This window comes from Cyprinodon tularosa, unplaced genomic scaffold, assembly GCF_016077235.1.
Source record: "Cyprinodon tularosa strain WSP-4 unplaced genomic scaffold, ASM1607723v1 ctg15, whole genome shotgun sequence".
Taxonomy (NCBI): Eukaryota; Metazoa; Chordata; class Actinopteri; order Cyprinodontiformes; family Cyprinodontidae; genus Cyprinodon; species Cyprinodon tularosa.
In genome coordinates this window covers 497,465-505,903 of record NW_024038331.1, presented here as the reverse complement: position 1 = coordinate 505,903, position 8,439 = coordinate 497,465, and the positions used below count along the sequence as shown (strand labels likewise).

General features: G+C 37.1%; 1 long non-coding RNA gene across 4 annotated transcripts; it reads left to right on the top strand.

Annotated features, from left to right (window-relative positions):
- The first annotated feature begins 3,755 nt into the window (after nt 1–3,755).
- LOC119779670 lies at nt 3,756–6,624 on the top strand. 4 transcript variants are annotated; one of them, XR_005280262.1, is made up of 6 exons: nt 3,756–3,770; nt 5,282–5,392; nt 5,615–5,714; nt 5,882–5,918; nt 5,993–6,152; nt 6,395–6,624. It is a non-coding gene; the product is annotated as an uncharacterized LOC119779670 (long non-coding RNA). The 4 variants fall into 4 exon arrangements; XR_005280261.1 differs by having other exon boundaries at nt 5,568–5,714; XR_005280263.1 differs by lacking the exon at nt 5,282–5,392.
- Nucleotides 6,625–8,439: the final 1,815 nt, after the last annotated feature.

Genomic DNA, 8,439 nt, shown 5'->3' with positions numbered 1-8,439 from the left:
TACGGGCGAGAGACGGGGTACACCATGGACAGGTTGCCAGTCCATCTCAGGGCAACACGGAGACAAACAGGACAAACAACCATTCACACACCCACACCTAAGGAGAATTTAGAGAAAGCAGCTAACCTAACAGTCATGTTTTTGGACTGTGGGAGGAAGCCGGAGTACCTGGAGAGAACCCACGCATTCTCTGGGAGAACATGCAAACTCCATGCAGAAAGATCCCAAACTACATACACTGAAAAAAGTGTAACATGTAGCTGTTCATTTAAACTAATGACTGTCACTCTAAACTGGATAAAATTATTGATTTGATTGTGTAACTCATTCTTTTGGGATTTTGAGACATCAAATTTGATTTATCCTGAACTAAATACACCTACAAAGGACCCAAAACAAAATTTTTGATTTCTCGCCATATGTACGTATTTATTCATGATCTGCAGTTCTTTTTTTTTTTTTGTTTGTTTGAGTCACATGTGAATTGAGTCCAACTCCAAGTCCCAGACAATGAGACAGCACCATTTTCATCGTCTCAAAATCCTGGGTGGATTACACCTTTAAATAAACGCAAGTAGTAAAGAAGTTGCTTATAATCACTGTTATAGCTGGCTAGTTAACGAGCTAATATTAGCTAGCTGACGTCTGAGAGGGTTTACGCATTTACCGATAACGTTATGACAATAAATTGCTAACGTTAGCTAGCCAAAAGCCCTCGCTCGTTCAGCTGGGCTACATCCAGAGCTAAACAAACATTGCTTGAAGGTACAGTGTGGAGTTTTGTTCACGTTAAATGCTGGATACCCATCCGTCACTGGCAGTGGGAGCCTCCAGTGTTATGTTATAAAGAGCATTTTAGCTGTTGCGGTGAGCATGTCAGCGACAGATGCTAACTGCTGCCGCTTGACGAGGTTAGTTAACATCAGTTTACACACCTGGATTTACACCATTTAAGGCTATATTAACAATTGATAAATGCATTTAAAGTAATCCAGGTGTTTTTTAATACAGTTTGTAAGATGGGAAATGGAAATAATTTTTGTAGTAAAGTCCAATGAAATGTGAAAATTATAATTTGGTTATATTTAAACTAATTAACTGGTATCAACACAAACATTACTTCATGTTAATTTAGTTAAAAATAAGTAAATTAGGTTGGTTCAATTTCAATATATTAGTTTGGTTCATGAAATGAAATGTTCAGAAAATTATTTGATTTTACGTTGGGTCAAGAGCAGTATTATTGTTTGCATCAACATAAAATAATTGGGTCATAACAAGAGATTCAATTCAGATTCTGTGAAGTCAAATATTCTAGATGTGATATCTGGACATCATGTTTTTTTTTTTTATTTGAGCAAGGTTATACTATTTCCAGTGTAGTGGTAGGGCCAGTTGACCGTTCAGCCCATAAATAGCGAGTCTGCATCAGCTGCAGACTTGCTGGATTTCGGCAGCAGATGTAACGGTGGCCTGGTGGCAGAGGAAACATGTTCCTCCAAATGTAAATTCAACAGGTTTGCTGATCTTGATCATACTGACAAAAAACGTAATTTATTCCAAAATGGAAGGTCTTCTTTGAAATTGTTTTATGTAACTGTAAACATTTGTTTTAAGAAAGGGGCAAATGTTTAATGTTATGTTAATCTGTGCCACAGAGCTACAGCCATGCACATGGGGCCCATAGCAAAGACTTCTTTCCTTTTTTTTGGAGGGAAGAAGCTGTCCCATTCTCATTTATAACCCCCACGTTCAATCAAGGCGCCTTCCACAGCTGCGAGTGGGACTTCACTGGGAGTGACAGTTGATACCAAAGTGTTAGTGGTTAGGGACAGTTTGGGATTGGGGCATGATCTTGGGGCTGATGACTGGCTTGATTGTTCATTCCATTCACCTGCCTAGCTCCGACCAGTTTCTAATCACTATTCATCTGTATCACCTGCTCCAATCTCTATTTAACCTGCCTGCATCCAGTCATCAGTGCCAGGTTATCCGAGCCTTTGGTGAGAGTGTCCTAGCGAGTCGTATTTTTTTCTGATGCCTGATCCTGACCTGTTCTGCCTTTGGACCTCTGAGCCTGCCTGTTCCCGTTCTGATCTGTTTGCCTGATCTGTCTTCGGACTACTGCAGGATTCTGCTTGTTAACGACCCTGAAACTGCTTCCTGACATCAACCTGGATTCCCCTTTGGTACCTCTTCGTGTCTCTGATCTTCTGGCCCCGGATTCCTGAACCTCTTCGACACCAGCTCAGGCTACTTCCTCTGGATTATCCTGCTTACCTTCGTCTGCTTGGATCTGATCTGCTAATTCTGCAGTCTTCAAGGCTTCAGCATCTGGAACTCTCTAAGCAATGTTCGCGTGTTGGCAGCGTGTTGGCAGTCATTTGGCTGGAAATGACCTCTTTCTCTGGGCACGGACTGAACTTTAAGACCAGGTTAGTGACTCACACATTCGTAATCATCCTCCACTAGTTTAACGTGGTCACTAACCTGTGTTTCCCTCCTGCAGAGGTTCCTGCTATAGACGCCCTAGCTGCCTGCTGCCAAACCGTAGTTTTTAAATAAACACTTTTTTGAGAAATCTGTCTGTCTGCCTTGAATACTGGGACTGGGTCTTCTGTTCTGAGCCTTGACAAGAATAAGTGTCAAACTGCTTCTACATGAGCTGTGAATCGCTTCAGTTCGTACAGAGTTTCCATGGGCCTCTTGGCTCGTCCTCTGAATACTGAAAAATGTAATTGATCCTTAAAAAATTACTTCTTTTGTTTCAATAAGAAAAAGCTTCATGTAATAATATACATATATTTGCTTTACAACAACAGGGCCAGTTAAGATCTTTGCTTAATGAAAAAAAAGGGCAAATACTATATCTAGCAGCCCTATTATCTTTCCCTTTAAAACAAGAATCAGTGACCACTGTGCATTACTTTTGCATTTTCAAATATTCCTCAAAGCTTTTTTCATGACACTGCTTGATGTTCATGGTTCAGTTATTTATAAAAGTCCTGAAACAAGCCCCTGGCCATGGGTTAACGTTGCTTTTGTTTCCGCCCCACCCTTTACTGCCATTCGTTAGGCATAAGAGAAACTATGGATTTACCAGTTAGGTGACTACTGAATGCAGTAGTTTGCTATGTGGGTTTATGCCACACCTAACAAGAAATGTAACTGAAAAATGAAATGCCCCCCAAAATATATGAAAAATTGTGGCAAGTATGGGGAAGAAAATGGAAAAAAAATTATTAAAAAAATGATTCATTTTGCAAGCAATGCTTGTTAAATTATCCACTCAATAGAGTTGATTTGAAAAAGAAAAGAAAAAAAAAACAGTTACACTCTAGATGTAAAAAGGATGTGCTAGAGTTGAGATCCTGCCAAGACCTGAAAGGATCACAAATCTAGCTTTACTAAATAAGGTGTAAGGAATAGCCTTGGTGACACGGTGTCTGCATCAAGGACAACTAGAAGTTGGCTTCACAAATATTTTTTTTCAAGTAATACAAACAGAGCTTCTTAAGTGTTGCTGAATAAATTCATTTTATTTGACAATGTCAAAACGTGGCTGAAGCCACATTAGAAGGAGCTGTTTCCAGATCATAGTGGCTCCATTATAGCTCTGAGAAAAGGCTTCTTCTACTTGGCAAAATTATTGTATTAAAGTAGACTAAAGCAGAAACAAACATCAGTCAATCTTTTGACTGTTGGGGATGACTCAAGAAAGCACACCAGCTCAGAAGGGGTGTGGATGTTATCGCTTTTCTTCTTGACAAGTAAGTTAAATTAAGTTATTAAGTAAGTTATTTGTTATATCGATTAATCTTCGTCTCATTTTTTGTTTAGAATATGAACACATATTGGAAAGCTTGAACGCACATGGGTGGAGATTACTTCCTCACAGGGAAGTCAGCATCTGATTCTGAAATCATCAATTATTTATCTAACCTCTAATTAGCCTTTTTAGGAAGGATTTATGATGTTTTAAATCCTTTTTCAACAATATATTAATTCCGTCACTTTGGTGTAGTTCATACAACTCTTGCCTTCTCCCTTTTCTGTGCAACAAAAAAGTGTCCTTTCCTCCCTGTTTATCTGCAGCCACAACACTTCAGTAATGCATACAGAGAATATATATGGTGTTCCTATTACAAAGTGGCGAAATCAGCAACTTTACTGTTAAAAAAAGCTCTTCTTGTAGAACGCCTGTTTTGTTTCACGTGAGGTCTGTGTTTTTCCAAATAGATTTGTCATCAGGAGATGTGTGTAATTACTACCGAACACTACACTCCCTTGACCTGATCTCTGTTCATGCTCTCTGCCACACCCTAACATTTTTTTTCTCTCTGAGTCTTGTTTAAACAAGCTTGATTTATGCTGATATTAAAGTAGTACAAGAAATAATATTTAGGTTGTTTCCAAACTTAAAATAAATAAAACATTATCAATGTTTGTATTAAGCCCTACTGCATCAGTATTTTGTCCAAAAATAACAATTTATTCTCTGTAGTCACAGCTGCATCAGTTCCTGGTTGCATCTTTACCCTCCCAGATCATCCAGACCAAAGATTTTCATAATCGGCCCAAATAGAATATTAACTGAACTCAATAGTAGAAGTATGAGTATTTCAAGTAATATTCATAATAGTAGTAGCACAAGTGTGTATTTTTGCTGTTTTGAAAGAAATATAATTCTGGACAGAGTAACCCTTTACTGACAATGTTCTTCTCCAGGGCTGCTTCTCTTAATATTCCTCAGCTCAAGAGAAGAGTTCCAACAAATCTTGACTAGATTATGGAAGATTGGTAGGAAGAAAACCTTGTCTAGCACAATTGTCCAATACAGAGGATAAAGCAAGCCAAACTGAAAGAAGATGCCCTGGTTATGAGAAAACATGCTTTTTTATATATGTTTAAAATCCTATGTGTAATGGGACAACTAACTATGCACATAGCAAAATATACTATGTATACTAAAATGTTCCAACCACAAAATATGTGGGTGGCAGTTTCATGGAATGGTGAAGATTTCTTGCAGCAAAGACAAGGAATCTGATCAGCATTGGTGGTGAACACAGAACAATCCCCGGATATTAGAGAATGTTAAAGATACCGGTACGTGACCTGAGCTGAGGTTAATCTTACCTGCAGGACACCAAACCTAAACTTACATTCTGAGCTGTGACAGGATGGTACATGTGTTAAATGATTCAGCTGAACTATGTGTTATGCTCACATGATGAATTACTAATGCTGCTTTTTTTTGTTTTTCATTTGTAATCTCAAGAATTACAAAGCAGCACACCACAAAATTCTTGCATCTGTTATTATAGCAAAAGGCTGGTCTAAAAAGCACCGATGATGGAGGGCTGGACATAGATACACACCAGAATTTCAGGTTTTAAGACAAAAACATTTTAATTCAATTGATTATTCTCTTTAATTTTCACATTCATGCTGTGTTGGTCCATCACATAAAATCAGACTTAGAAGTTGTAATTTTATCTGGTTTGAATAATTAATAAGCTGTGCGGAAAATTACATAATAAGTTCCTGCATGTCGTTTGTGTCAGGTATTGTGATTTGAATAACCTAAAGCCAGAAAAAACCTGTTAAACAGGTTAGAAAAAGGGGTGTTGGAGCAAAGGAGGGTGGGCCACAACTTCTATTTAAACCCTCCCAAACACACCGAAATCTCACTGTGGACTCTCTGAATCAAGGTAAGGACATGATAAACAAAGTGCAGCATATATATAATGTTTCAAAACTTTTCAACAATATTTCTAAGTAATTTTAGCAAATCTGCTTAACTGATACATTCTGCTACTTAATTCTGACCTATGATTATGCACACTGTACACTAATTGTATGCATCCAAATGTTTTAGGTGCAAGCCTGAAGAAACAACTCCTCCCCTTTGTCAGGTATGTAAAAGAAGACAAACTGCATGCAGTAATAAAAAAAAATGTTGATTCTGACTGCTTGTTTTTATGTCCAGATATACATCCTAAGGAAAAATGAACAGGCAGCCGACTGCTCTGCAGGTGTCAATGGGCGCTTTGTTTGGCGTCTATATGTCAAAGCAAGGGGCTGATGGAAAGCTCACAAAGCAGGCCTTTCTGGAACTGCTTAATGAGCAGATGCCCGCTTTTAAGAAGGTGAGGTAAAACATGTAGAAAGTTGCTGTAAAATAATTACAAACTGCACTCTCCTTTATATTTAAAAATATCTTTACTAAAGATTTATAGCTCTTGAGTTAAAAAAAAAGAAGTTATCGTGCTTAGTTATACCTTTTCAAATATCTAGAAACAACTTCGTCGTAATTTTGCTTCTCATTTTTTTTATTTAAATGAGAACATTAACAATTAACTGCATATTTTTTGTGATTTCCTCTGTGAAGGGGGGTGCTGACATTGGAGAGGAGGTATTCGAAGGTGTAGACATGAATGATGATGGAAAAGTCGACTTCAAAGAGTTTGCTATGATGACTGCCGGCTTTGCTGCTGCTAACTTTGAGGTCCTTCAGGAAGTAATGAAGGAACAGGGAAACTAACTTAGCAAAGACTGAGCAGCTATTGCTAAGTTGAAATACTTAATTCGACATAAAAAATAAAGTTCTTCTGCAAAATGTTTTTGCATTTCTGTCTTTTTTTTTTTCACTAATGCCATTGTTAAAAAAAAATGAAAATACTTCTAAATCCGGTATGATTGAATGTTTAGTAAACATATCACCTGAACAAGGTTATAAAGCTTAATTGTATCCAGTGACTGAGATTAAAAATGTGTAGCATTTTCCAAATATTTTACCTTTTTTAGTAACAAAATCTATGTATAGTACAGTACTTCATCCTGGAGAGTATCACAGAAAATCTGCTATTAGAATAATTTTACTGAGGTGAATTAAATAAATTCTTTGGAGCTCTGGCCCTGGCAAAAGAGTTTGATGTTGTGAATCAACATTCGTTTTGATAAGTAACCTATGAAAAGGATTAAAATAATCTTTCCCCCTGAGGAGGTGGGTGAAAGTTTGCTGGCTTGCAGGAGGGAAGCTAGGCCAGAAGCTAAACGATGGCTGAAGCTTGACGTGGGACACGTGGGACACCATGAGGACGATAAGAGACTTCCAGATTTAACTATCTCTTAAGCTTCATTGGAAAAGCGTTGAATTATCTACTCTCATAGAGAACTGAGAAAACTCAAAGTTAAGCATTTTAAAGTGGCTAAATGTGAATGTTCATTTGCAAATGTCTTTTCTGCACATTAGTTTGTTTCATTGCATAAAAAATGTGTTACTTATAAGCCAAGATGAGGATCTAGTGTAAAGTTTTGTTTAAGTATAATTTAAAACCCTAATACATAGTCAAAGAAAAAGCTGTCTAAAAAATTTGCCAAAAAAACAGGCAAACAGGCCAAAAAAACCCGCAGGAAAGAAAATTCCCATTCTATAAAATGTAAATTAGCCTTCATGTATGAAAATGACATGAAAGAAAAAGGCTTTTGTATTACAGACTCAGCTAAACTGGTTGAGCAGGGCATCATCACAGTATTATGTTGTCACCCTGTCTCTTTCTCAAATAGGGTAAGTGTCTTTATACTTTAGGTATCTTGTTTTAAAAAAGCCACGTACTGTAGCTGTTGTCCCGAGTCTCACCCTAACCTGCCTGAATCGACAATGGATCTGTTCCCTTTTTAGCTAAGATCTGGGTCAAAAAGGAATGTGTCAGAGAAGGCGTGTTCTTTACTGCAGGACCCTGTAGACGTTGGAGAGAGCAAATATTTCACAATAATCTCCAGCAGGAGAGGGTGATCAAACTTTTAATAGATATCTTATTATTTATAGATGACTATATTTGAATTCCTTACCCCAGTCTGTAATTGACCCTAATACCTAAGTCCTTATAACACAACATTTTCTTGTACTGAACTTCGTAGATATATATATATATATATATATATATATATATATATATATATATATATATATATATATATATATATATATATATATATATACCTGATGGATGCACTTTATTTTATTTTATAGGATGTTGAAAAACAGTAGTGTCAAAAATACACTTTTAATTCTCTCAAATCACACTCATGCATGCAGCTGAGCAATTTTCTTCAACATACTCTTTCTTAATTTGCAGCACCAACAGTTTTGCTTTTATATTGAAAATGCTTTGAAATTCTACATATGCCATCAATAAGATTTGTAATTTGATATTAATTTCAAGGCATCTTATTTCCTGCCGTTGTCATGGTGGAAGGTCTTATCTGCCTTCCTTTTTTTAAAGGGCTTATTATGTGTTCATTCTTATGTTTAATTAAGGGTTAACTGGATTAACAAGGGACCTAATTGTTACCATGTGTTCTTGAACCAACAACCAGGGGTTTCCCAAACCGCCATGGTCGTGATCTGCCCTGATAGCTGGCCTTAATTGT